The 13,794-nt window shown below is 38.5% G+C and overlaps 1 protein-coding gene across 3 annotated transcripts in view; it reads left to right on the top strand.

Moving 5' to 3' along the window:
- macrod2 (mono-ADP ribosylhydrolase 2) overlaps window positions 1–13,794 on the top strand; it is a 408,860-nt gene that overhangs the window by 331,098 nt on the left and 63,968 nt on the right. The window lies entirely within an intron of this gene.

Below are 13,794 nucleotides of genomic sequence, written 5' to 3' on the forward strand. Positions count from 1 at the left end.
CTAACCTCAAACCCTAATGACATTCTATTTGAAATAATAGCTAGAAGTGGAATTTGATGTACCTGCTTTCCATAAGCCTATTTCAGACAATGGTGTAGTTCCCATGACACCATGTCTGTTTGTCTGTACCCTAGCATAAACATCTCAGTGCTGCTCCAGGAATGGTATGGGTTTGTCTGACTTATGGCTGATACATTCATCAAGCTCATGCCAAGCCAATATCACACTGTCAGAAGGGAGCATGTGGCATTCTATCACCATGAGAGACTGTGAAAGAACAAGTCCTTTTCCATTACACTCTCTTAGTGCAATCTCTGATACCGCCTCACTGCTCCTCTGTAATGCTGTTTATTTCATCTGCTTGGTTCTATATTGCTGAGTTTGCCTCACTGGGACCCAATCAAGTCCAAACCTAAGAGAATTTGAGTATTACAGTGTGCTGACGTCGAGCTACTCCTCTCATTTGGTCAAAGTAACGTGAACTATACCTATGTTGGGTAATCATAGTTAAGCCTATATTTCAGTGTGAAATAATCTGAAGGCTGATGAACAGAATTTTAATTTTAATTCAATAAACTGACAAACAAAAATCCAACACTTCGGCTTGCTCTTTTATTAGAGCTGGACTGCAGTTCAGAGCTGCAGGTTCCTCAGTTTGCCTTAAATCGTCTTTCTCATTTAACAGGCTAATAACATTTTTTCCACTTTAACCCCACCCCCCTCCGTAAAAGATCAAAAAGAGCATCTGACGTTACCCATGCACCTTTATGCCGTTTATATGATCTCATCTTATCACTCTGTATTTTCCGTTTCCTGTTTTTCATTCTGTTGAAGCTGTTAAGAAGCCGTCGTCCTGCAGCGTGGTTCCCAGAACGCGCCTGTGTTCTCCTCGCCTGGAGCACAGAATTACTATTTATGTGCTGAACTTTGACAGTACAGTAGAATGTGTCCCTGTTCAACTAGCATAGCTAAAGCGATGCTGCTATGAGGTTTCAGTTGTCTTGGCTTTCATGACTTCCTCTTGGCTGAGCAAGAGGTGGGTTGTAGTGGAGCAGAGCAAACTGTGTAAAAAAACATGCTTTTGGCTGAATATTAGAGGCTGCAACTTGCAGAGAATGTAAAATGAAGGCAAAAATATGTAACTTACTCTTCCATTAACTTAGCTTATCTTTAAATCTGTGTTCAGTGTAAAAATGTTTTAAAGCTAAAACAAATCATTGTGATGTCTGCCTGTTTATTAATCACTGTTAAAAGTCTCTCCTGACTTCTGAAATGAAAATGTACCCTTTCATGAAGTCATTGGATTAGATTTGTTCACAGTTAGGGGATAAAAAGCACTCTCACTTTGTAATGTGAACACCACAGATCGGAGTTTTTCATAAAAGCTTTGATGGACATCAAATCTAATCTCAAGGATAAGAAGCCCAAGTATTCTGGCAAATCTGGTAAGATTTTCAGTCTTTGATGTGGAGTAATTCTGCTTTCTCATCTGCAGAGGGCAAACCTCAAACTGAGTAGACAAGATTTTCTCAAAAGATGAGGTTATACTGCAGACATTCTTTGTCCAATGGGAACTCGACTGATTATATCTCTTGTCTGTCTGACTTTTGCAGCACTTCCATGCTAGAATTTTCTGGCAGACATTTGTCCGTACCTGTAAAACTTGCTGCAAGTTGAATGCTGGTTGTCTCTACATTGTTACTGGAACATAGGCAAAGCTTTCTTTACTTAAATCTATCATGATAATCTTTTTTAATGTCACAAAAAAGGAGAAAAAATTATTTATGATCATTTATTAGAAATGTGAAAATCTCATTCTGTTGTATTTGGTATTCTATTAAGTGCAAAAGCAAAGCTTTTAATAATGTTTAAATGGTTTCAATACAATATTCCATTAAATGCATTGATTTATGTTTAATTGTGAATATAACATTATTTTTAAAATTGTGTTTTTCAGCACGTTTTAGTTCAAAGACCGAATCAAAAAAAGCAAACAAAAAAAAGATCCGTAATTATAGTTTGTGGTTTATTAGAGAGGATTTGTTTGGACTATACAGTACAATAACAAGCTTTAGATAAAAAAGGTTCATCATGACAAACAAAGGCAGCTTGAATAATTGACTCCACTGAGTCAAATTGGATAATGATTTATCTTTGATACTGATAATCATATTAATTATACAGAGAATTGAAATTTTAGTACTGTCATGTGCCTGTGGTGCCCATAGATATAAGCTTTTCAAATTCTAAATATGTCAGAGCTGAATTACAGCTATGCTTTTCCTCTCCTCCATGAACACCCTGTGTAATAATTAGAAGGCTAGAAAAAGTATTTAGACTAGTGTTGATAACTGATACGAGGTCAGGTGATGTACTTAAAGTGATTCATTTTTTTGGAAGAAACAGAGTGATGTGAGTCATGTCTTAATCACAACAGGTTTTACCATTGTTATATCAATAGAGAAGTAAACAAAATATTTTTGGCACATCCTAATTTCTTGAAAAATATATTGAAATATTTCCCACCTTCAACACATGCCAGTAGACCATTCAATTCTGGGATATGTTCTAGATGAGTCAAAAATTGAAAAAGCTGTAGAATGCTGGAAAAGAAAAATCATATGCAACAAAATTAAAACTTAGTTCTAAAGCATGGTGGAGGAAGCATTATGGTTTGGGACTGTTTTGGTACTTCAGTATTTGGACACAGAAAAAAGTCCATAACTTGACACTACCATATACTGAACATATTATGCATGTGTTTGTACTGCTGGCAAATCACTAATGACCTCCTCCTGGCAGCTGATTCTCTTATCTATTCTTATCCTCCTTGATCTGAGTGCGGCCTTTGACACCATTTCCCACTCCATCCTTCTGGATAGACTCTCCTCCATCGGCATCACTCACACCCCCCTCAGCTGGTTCAAATCATACCTCTCTGGCCGCACTCAATTCATCCAGTTGAAAACATTTACCTCCCAGTCATTCCCAGTCACCACTGGTGTGCCTCACGGCTCTGTCCTTGGGCCCCTGCTGTTCCTCATCTACCTCCTCCCCCTCAGTTATATTTTTAGAAAACACCACATACATTTTCATTGCTATGCGGATGACACCCAGCTCTACCTCTCCACCAAGCCTAACTCTACCCTCCCACCATCTTCCCTCACAGATTGTCTTCAAGACATTAAATCCTGGTTCACCTCAAATTTTCTTAAACTTAACAGCAGCAAAACAGAAATTTTACTAGTAGGCACCAAATCCACTCTCTTCAAATCTGACAGTTTCTCCATTCCCATTGATGATTCTTCCATTTCCCCCTCCCTTCAGGTAAAGAGTCTGGGTGTCATCCTCGACAGCACTCTGTCTTTCACATCACATATCAATAACATAACCCGGTCAGCATATTTTCACCTTCGCAATATCAACCGCCTCCGCCCCTCCCTCACCCCTCACACCGCCGCCATACTCGTTCATAGTCTTGTCACCTCCCGTCTCGACTACTGTAACTCCCTTCTGTTCGGTCTTCCCCAAAAAACACTTCATAGACTTCAACTGGTTCAGAATGCAGCAGCCCGGGTCATCACAAGAACCACCTCCACCCATCACATTACCCCTGTTCTGCAGCAGCTCCACTGGCTCCCCGTCACCTACCGCATCCACTACAAAATCTTTGCGTTCACCTACAAGGCTGTCCATCACCTCGCTCCTCCCTACCTTTCTGATCTCCTCCATGTCTCCATACCAGTCCGTTCCCTCAGATCCTCCTCCTCCATCCACCTCATCGTCCCCCCAGCCCACCTTGTTACCATGGGGAGCAGAGCTTTCAGCTGCTCTGCTCCTCATCTCTGGAACTCCCTCCCACCAGACTTCTGTAACTCTGATTCAATACAACTGTTCAAATCCAAACTCAAAACACATCTGTTTAAACTGGCATACTCACTGTAATATTTCACACTGCTTTTATTATTGTTTTATGTATCTGTTAATTTATGAATGTATTTATTGATTTCTTTTACTCTTGTGTTTTATCCTGTAAGGTGACCTTGAGTGTCAAGAAAAGCGCCAACAAAAAAAAAATATTATTATTATTATTAAATACCTGGAGAAAGAAAAGCTCCAGCTCACCTGCATGTTTAATATAGGATCTGCACTACCATGCCAATAATAAATAAATGATTAGATAAACTGATAACTTGCAGAGAGCAATTCAGTCAAGTCATCTTCGAAATATTAATTAACTTAAATATTCCAATCCCCATAAGTCAGCAGGACTCATAAGCAACTACAGGTGACAACTGACGGAGGTTGTTCCTGGTGAAGGAACAAGCTCAAAGCTTCTGGATTCAAAAATGTACTTTCTTTTCCAAACTGTATTTCAGGCAACTACACAGAGTGTTAAATAATGTGTGAAAAGAACATTTTTTTGTGTTATTAGATAAGTCAGACTGTTTGTTTGTGTTTGATACTAACAATAGATGAACATCCTATCACATTTTATGAGTACAGAGTTAATAAAAAAAAACAAAACGCAGTCTCCGGTGTCTCTCAAACATTTTCTTGCACCTGCATATTATAACAGATGTAAAATGTAATTAGCCATTTAAAATGGTCTAATATTGTTAATTGTAATTATAGCAGAAGTGTGCACATTCCATTGCAGCAGCATCTTGATACGAACTGATGAAATACTGTACTGGGTTTGGCTTCAGGCTTGTAGTCTGAATGCAGCCTATGCTGTTGTTCAAAGCATAACAGTTATTAAATGTGCTGTCACATGCTCTCACATTCACAGCCAAGCTCCTGGTCTGAGATAATGTTCTGTATATCATAAAACATGTAATGAAGACAGACAGACTGAGCCATGACCTTCATAACACACAGACTACTTGAACTTGCCTCTCTATACAAACACTGTTTAGAAGATCACTTCTCTCAACAATGACACATCATCCTTGCATCTAATATCATCAGATGTTTTCATAGCACACTGTTTATATAACTCTGGCTCCAGACTGTAGAGAAACAATTTACACAAGTCTGCTTTAAAACTGCAAAATAATTACCCACTTTCTGTGTGTCACTGTCAAAGCAATCCGAATGACATTAAAGTATGAACACTGGATTTTTTTTTGCGTGGGCACTTTTCATCCTCATATGACAGACAGATTGAGAGAGATCTCTGTAATGCTTTGAGCTTTTTCTTCTGCCATTTGAATTCTCTCAACATGACCTGGTAAGACCCCATTCATCCTCTGTGCCTTCATCAGCCAGCCAGGGGTTGGACTGTAACCACATTCAGCCTGTCACATCATCACTGAGACTTCAGACTCGCTTTTGTCTAAACTTGCTGCTGGGAATGAGAGAGGGCTCACAGGCAGTTCATGGTTTGGCTTTAACAGGGAGATGGTTTCTACAAAGATATCTTTCATGGCTAGATTCAAGCATCGCCTATGTGTATATTCATATTCAAACACAATACAGCAGGACACTGCTGTATTATATTGGATGGAATTTATTGATTTCCTCTTGAAATAGGAGTCCATTCTAAATTGGTCCAAGATGGCACATTATCAGTTTGATTCATGCAAACAACTTTTTTTTTTTTTGCATGCTGGGCACTATACTGCTGGTCTGAGATGGCTTCAGCTGACAGCTTAGTGGTTTCTTCTGACAGAGCAGACTTATTTATGCCTCTCATCCTCTGTGCAGCCTCTCTGAGGGCCTGTGCTACAAACCACAGAGACTGCGCAGCGTTTGACAGCGTATCACACTACAAAGCCCTCACACTTATTTTTGACTGGCAGCAGCCAACCCCCCATTTTCCCGTCTCTATTGCCATGAAATCTGGCTCTTAGCAGGTTTTTGACAGGTTTGATGTGGGTTTTTATGGTTGTATTATGAGTTTATAACTAATGGGGGAGTCTAATGTTTCACTTCGTGCACCTGTGTTTAGTCATGGCGCACATAAATTAAGTAATGTTCTTTTGTTTTTTTTTCTTAAAATGTTTGACTTTATTGCAATAAAAAAACAGAAGTAACATGAAAGTAATTTTTAGTAGTTTCTTTGACAAATTTGCAGTTTTCCCAGTACAAATAGAAATTATTGTATGTCAATATCAAAATGAAATATTTCAGACAAAGTGTCTTCTTTGTTAAAATTGTTACATACTGCACTGATAATTTAACAAAACAGCACCAGGATGACACAGTGACTGACTTAAGAGTGATAAATTTCATCTTACTGCCATACCTCAGTCTATTATTCATCTTGAGCTGCAATTCCAGGAGGGGTTTTGAGGAGAAAATTAAAAAGAAATTAAAAGAATTTCAATTAGGTGATTTTCTGAATTGGAAGGAAAATGGCAGTGATGTGTAAAAGGCTTTTAATCTTGGTGAGCCACCTCTTGTTCCATTAAGCTCATATCCCCTGCTTATCTCACTAATCATTCCTCCCAGTTCCAGCAGTCTTGGTGATTTTTAATAAACCCATTACGTCCAGTTTCAGTCCACCAGGAGTGGCAGGCACACCGTGCACTCATGAAGTGGGCTGGAAATGATAAGTATAGTCAAACCTTTGCATGGATGCTAATGCCCAGTAGGAGATGGCGAAATATTGAAAGACCAGGGGCTGCTTTCGTGGGGTCAAAAAGCCTTCAGCCACAGCAGAAAAATATATACTGTGCTGAGAAAACTCTTAACTTTTTCTGCCTCATGCCTCAAAGTCTTTGTCAATGTCAGGTTGCTGATATTATTATTGTGTTTTCTTGAAGATTGGCAGTCCTCGAAAAGCAGTGGTGAATCATCTCTATAAGTTAAACTGCAGCAACGCCACCCCTAACTATATAACAATACTTAGTGTGTCATTTAGACATGAGTGGCTGTAAATGATATTGCTGACAGGCCGAAAGTGAACGCGCAAGTCTGTTACTTAACAGTGAGAAGTGTATGTTTTCTCATCAATAATAAATTGATTAATTCAGGTGTTTTCACAAGACTCCACTCTCTGTCTGTCAGTTTATTATACCAGCCATCCCTGCATGCCCACTGCTGCCTGTCATCTGATTCAGTGTATTTATCTAGAAGCCTGTGCTGCTGAGTGGAGCAGCACACTAAACCACTCACTACATGAGCTGAATACACTTTTTAATCTATTCATTCACCTCACGACTTAACAGATGGACTGTGTAGCAAATTTTCTTTGTTGTATGTTTTTGTTTGGATATGCATTCAACACTTGATACTGGCTACAATTTTCATAGTATGGCAAACTTCAAAAGGCTTTGGAGTGTGCACAGTTTAGCCAGAGACCAGCAAGGACACACAGCTGCTCACTTCTGTTCAAGTTCAGTAATTAAGGAGATGCTGTATGAAAATAAAGTCTGCAGTTTATTCAGGTCACACAGTGTAAAACAGACCAGGTGGTGGCTCAAAGTAAGTTTTTTCACCTCCTGAACCTTCAATGGCTAGTTTTAAAAAAAAAAACTGATCGTGTGTATACATGCATCTGTAGCCTTTAGGACAAATTTATTTATTCAAGGCAGGTTCTGAGCTTTTTTTAATCTAATATAATTTATGTATGAAATAATGTAATAATAATAATTTATATATGAAATCAGCTGGCAGAAATCTCCCCCTGACAAGAAATGTGCACACAGTTTATCAGTTGAATATAATGCTAAGATATGTAGGCTGTTTTCCTTGTACCACTTTCTCTGTGACCCAACATGTGAAGAAAAAACTAGTTTGCTGACTCAACCACAAACTTTAAACCTAACACTAGCAAAGCGCTGACAAACAGCTTGAGGCATAAACTATACTGATGAACTGCAGCAGGTCCATCTGCAGCATTTTGAAGTTAGGAATCAACTAATTGGTCTGCAGAAGAGGCTGAAATAACCATAATATTCAGTAGATCCAACTACATCGTGAAGCATGCTCTGCCATTCACTACATTTAATTATTCAAGTTAAAGTCAATATCTGACTCTTAAAAACAGAATACAGCTTACTGGAATTGGCACTGATGTGTCAACCAAATAACTTAAGTCGATATGCAACTTAATACATTAATATTTATTCCATCTTAATATCAGTATTGAACAGATAGGTGATCAGTTCATCCTGCAGAAATACACAACTGATGTTTGTCATCTGTGTTTGCAAAACAACAACAAAAAAATCAAGTCAGCTGGACTGGGTTTAGTTCCTTGAAGACATTTCACTCTCATCCAGAGGCTGTTGGGATATTGGGAGATTCCAACTAAGTAGACTGTGAAACCACCAATGTTTCAGAGTTTACAACCATCATGACTCATGACTTACTCAAGGTTTCATTAAAACGGGGATCTCAAACTCTGGTCCTCGAGCTCTGTTATCCAGCTGGTTTTTGTTGTTTGCCTGCTTCAACACACCTGACTGAAAATAACTGGCCATTGTGAAGAAGTTAACAAGAAGTTGGATGCATTTGATTGAATCAGGTGTGTTGGAGCAGGGAAATAACTAAAACCTGTAGGATAGCGACCCTTGACTGGAGTTGGACACCCCTGCATTAGAGTGACTTTAGTTAACAGAAGAGGAGGCCTGAGGCATTTAATCTTCCGCAAACACAATTTCATTCTTTCATCTATCCCAAAGAGAATGACTTTACCTATTCACACTTATGCTCAAGCTGAACTAGTAGTCACTCCAGCGAGACCTCAGGTGAGCCACGACACGTTTTTCTGGATACTAAAGAAACTAGACCCAGTCCAGTTAACTTGACTCAACCTATGATGGATAAAAAAAATTATTACTTTCTGACATTCTTCCTTGGTTAGCTTGAGACACTTTTAATTAAAAGCATTTTATGTATCTGAAATGGATTTTTTTCTCTCCGTGTATCAAAAATGGTATTGAGTGTCAAATATTTTCTTTGGTACTGATATCACATGTTTAACAGGATTAAGTTTTGACAGAGCTTCAAGCTCACTTTTAACTCTAAGACCTACTTGTTTCAGTTCGCCCGTCATTTTTTTCCAGCATAAAACAAGTTGAAACCATGACAATCTGTCTGTGTTTAGAGTGTGTTTTTAAGATGAAAATATATTTTGCATGCACTTTGCATTTGCAAGGAGTTCGTGTATATGCTGAGATGTTATCAGTTAATGGTCAAATACGGAGATGTTGGAAAACTCACAGCATGTCTGCATCAAGCTCCCCCAGGAGCAAAAAATAGATAAATACATTTGAATTCACAAGTGATTTGACTTGTCATATTTTATCCTCATCCTTTGAGAGGTTGTGCTACTTTAAGTAATATCCATTCTTCCAAATCAACACCCTCTTCATTTTCTTCTAAATGAGCAAGCTTGCTTGAACCAGCATTACATTGGTAAATGCATTCTATGATTCATAAGTAATGCCTGATCTTTTTTCAACAAAGCTATTAAACGATTGCAAGCGGTTAAAATCACATGTACGATGTTCCTGCTTGCGGTGCACTGGAGTGCCTATTTGAGGTGCAACTAATATGGTTTTCAAGTTGATAGAAAGTGGTGCCGTGCCCTTTGTCATTATGCATGCTTTCCAATCGATTCTCCACCATCCTATCCAATCGAGAAACTTGACTTTTATACGTAATTACAGCTATCTAGATGCAAATCAGGGGGCATAGTTTTATATTAATATAAAGTCTTATTATATTGTAATTTGTTTCCCTTTGTTTTGTTGCAAACACAAAGTAATAGAATATGCATATGCCCACACATAGACAGATGCACTCAAAGCAAATTTATCTTATTGTCAAGAGATCAACCAATTGTCTCTTATTTAGACATAATTTAAACTGTTAATTTTCTGGTTTTACATATTAACCCTCTGATGTATGAATTATTAAAGCAACAGTGCCACAATATATTCCACAAACAATATTTTACTTCTTTAGACATATACATTGATGCTTTATGTTTTATTTTATTTGACTTTTTATTTATTAATTATATTTGTTTTATAAAACTATTTATAGAATAATATTCTGTCACACATCCATCCAGCCATCCATCCATCCATCCATCTTATTTGTTTGGAAGCAAACTTGGTAAAAACAATGTTTATGTATATATGAAATTTTATAATACATTTATTTATTCTTCAGTGAGTGGGTCGCATGACTGACTGTTGTCCACTGATGTGGTCAATTTACCAATATACCATTCGCACACATGTATATACCACAAAACAACCTAGAAATATGTCCACTGTAGTGCACACTATGCTTAAAAGGGTTAAGCAGATTATTTTTGCAGTCAGATGATGGTCTTGATGTTTCCAGAAGAGCTTCCCTGCTTACGTACAGCTGTATAATGATAAATATAAGACTGTTTTCAGTATGTCTGCTGAAAAAGGTCGTGGATTTAAAACAGTTAAGGAAAGAAAAAATGCATGCTGTCATAAGTAGCCAAAGCTTATCTGTTGAGTAAACCAGGTAAAGACTTTCAGTCGTTTTTTTGTCATTAAATAGCATCCAAAGGAAACTGTGCGGTAATATCAGCTTTAGCCATTTTTTTAAACACTGACATTTTAGAGCTCAAATAAAACAGGTCTATATGGAACCAACAGATAATGTTAACATGATGATATCAATATAATGACACAAAATGTATTTTTGCTGCCAGCAGAGCTCAAATAAATGATTTAGAGATGCAAGATTGTCCTTTGCATTGAGCAAAACCAACAGAGCAGCCATGTATGATTGGCAAGTAATAAACTCTCTTGCCAAATCATGCAGTGGTGTCAATCCCAAATGCAGCTGATTATTTTTCTCCTTTGTTTCAGGTTATTTTCTGCCTGTCTAATGAATAATGAGAAACTCTCCTTGATATATGTTTCAGCTTTAAACAGCAGCTCATTTTAGTGTATTCTTCTCACTTGTAATCACATGTCTTTTCAGTTACACTGCTTGACACAGTGTGAAGCGACAGCCTCATTTTCAGCTTCCACATGTGAAAATCAATGCCTGCCTACCAACATGTTGATAACTGTTTACAGCATATCTGCTTGTACCACAGACCTGTTGGGATTTTTACTCAAAATGTAAAGTTTAATAAGATCATTTTTTTTATATGTCAGGCCAAATCTTGCAATGATGCAATTGATCTTCCAACTCATATTCTACCTCTGTGGTGCTCACAGAGTTTCTTGTTTGATCTGTATCTCCCTTGTGTGAGCGTGTTTGTGAGTACACTTGTGTGCCAGCCTTATCAACTATTTACTGTCTGTGGTAACCATATTAATTCTTGGTTGATGTTTTTAAAGCTCATTTCAGATTGATTGTGTGACAGGAAGTAGATGAAGATGCAGGGGGTGGTTGATGTTAATGTGTTTGCGTGTATATGTGTGGAAGTGTAACTCTGATTGTAAACTTTTCCACACATCATCAGAAGCATCCAAGTAAAGCAACATGAGTGCAGAAAAGAATGAATTAATGAACCTTTTTCTTTACCACTGAGGTATTCTCATTATTACCCGTTTGAAACCTGTCCTCACTGAACAATCTTTTCATGCACACAATCACCTGCATTCATCCATAACCGACAGACTAACAGGGAAATATTCTTTTACCAGGCGGCAAATGCAGCACGCTTTGTTGATGCATTTTAAAGAATGTGTCTCTTACAGCTTGATTTCTGTCCAGCATACAAAACTAAGTGGAAGAAATGTTTTAGGTCTGTGACTACAGATGAATTGTTATGAGGGCCATGAATTAAAAAGGCAGGAGGTTAATGTTATTGTAATTATCAGTGTGAAATCTTATGGGAGATGGTTTCCTCATCACTAAAGAGCCAGTGTGATCACATCTAATACATTAGATTAATAATTAGATTCAATCACTTCTTTTTTTTCCCCCATACTTATAAAACCATAGCCGCCCAGTTTGTCATTGCTATGCCTATTTCAGGGGTCAAAGATGTTAGCGACTAGCTTAATGGGAATCAACACAGATGCAGAAACATTCATGCAATAGAACTAAGCTTACTTAACAGTGTCCCTGCAGCTTGTTGAGTCACACATTATTATCATGCATGGTTTGTCTCATCAGGCCAAGGTGTCGAGGTGTAAAAATGGCCTTGGGTGAGTCACAGCAGTGAGGCTAAGGCTTCCTATTTGCCCTAAAGGGAAGTGGAGAGGAACTAGAATTGCTGTCCAACACAATACATCATCTTGTTATGTTTACCTATTGCCCACTGCCAGTGGGTATAGTTTACAGACAGCCAGACACACATTCAGCAGTATATTGGAATATTCTTGGACATATCTGTCACTGCAGAGAATTTACGGCAAGCTGTTGTTTTGGTGGTATCAGTTCAATATCATACCTCAATATTTACCTGACAGTCTTTGGCCAAGTCAATCTTTTTTGTACCAAGAGCAGTAGTGGTTGTTGTTCAGTTATTGAGTGTGACTGGCTGCACTGGCTATGTCCGTCTGTCACTGACTACAGCCAGATGTTCAGTATGCTTTCAGCAGAGTTTGTGTGTCAGAGTTGTGCTGTCAGGAAGGCTAACCCTGACTTGGATGGCCTGCAGTGTGTTGGCCACAGATGCCGTGAGTGGTGCGTCCATTTTTGCCTCCACTTCCCATGGGCAACTTAGTATGCAGAGTCTGCAGAAAAAAAAGGCCCCACTACAATACAGAGCTCCAGACAGTAGCAGCTGTGATGAATGAGGCCTGGGGGCTCAGACCTCAGAAGTGACCAAGACCAGAAACAGTGCTTTGGACCTGCTGCTGGGATTCTGGGACCAGCCTAAAAATGCACTAAGAGGATGTGTGTTTCCGTGCATGTGTCTCTGCATTTTAAAATTTGATTTAGGATGCAATTTATATATGATGGAGCATCAGAAAATATGTGGTAATGTTTGTCATTAGACGAACAGTCCAATTAACAGACTGTTCTGCAAGCATCAGTAGCTTTGAGCCATTTCTGTTCAGCTAAATTTATCAATATATAATTCAGCAGAGGTTGTACACTATAGTGAAAATAATCTCATACACTGTTTTAATTTGCATCATGCTGGGATTTGTCACTGTTACAGATGATGCTGTATGAAACCGCCGGGGTCTTGTTAGGTGGAGCTGTGTGAGGGCTGACATGATTTGCATTATTCAGAGCATTCTGCATAACTGTGTGTTAGCTCTTGTCACTCCATGAGAACCCAAGGTGCTGTCCCACAGTGCACTAAGGAGTCCCCCTTGCAGAGCCTTCACCAAGGCCTGCTCTGGTCTGGCAGACAATTAGAGATGGCAGCTCTTGCCAAAGATCAGTTCCCCTGCTTCTCAAAAGTCCTTCACTGTGTCACTGAAAGCTGCATGTGGGTGAGTACTCATCAGCCCCCCTTTCAATTCTGTTTTTCCATTTCATGGGAAGAAATTTTCCCCTGCCCATTTAGAGGCTATTTATTATAAATAAATAAATAAATAAATACATAAATAAAGTAATTGCAAATGACAATTTAATACTAATATTGCCTTCATAAAAATAAATTCAAGGATCCATTCTTTTCTACTTGAATCACATTTGCATGATGTTACAGACTATCAGCGCACAGCAGTACTCAGAGATAAAGCAGTGATGAAAAAGGAGCCAATGGAGCTCAATCTGTTAGAGAAAACGGTGTTTTTAACCAATCCCAGCCCCCTATCAACCTGGCCCTTGAAATCATAAGAAGCCATTAGGCTGATCAGACTCAAGTTAGTCCCAAGACTAACTAACAGAAGGTGCTCCTGCTACCATGCTATGTATCGAGCCATTCACACCATC

Source organism: Melanotaenia boesemani, chromosome 16, assembly GCF_017639745.1.
Source record: "Melanotaenia boesemani isolate fMelBoe1 chromosome 16, fMelBoe1.pri, whole genome shotgun sequence".
NCBI classification, from domain to species: Eukaryota; Metazoa; Chordata; class Actinopteri; order Atheriniformes; family Melanotaeniidae; genus Melanotaenia; species Melanotaenia boesemani.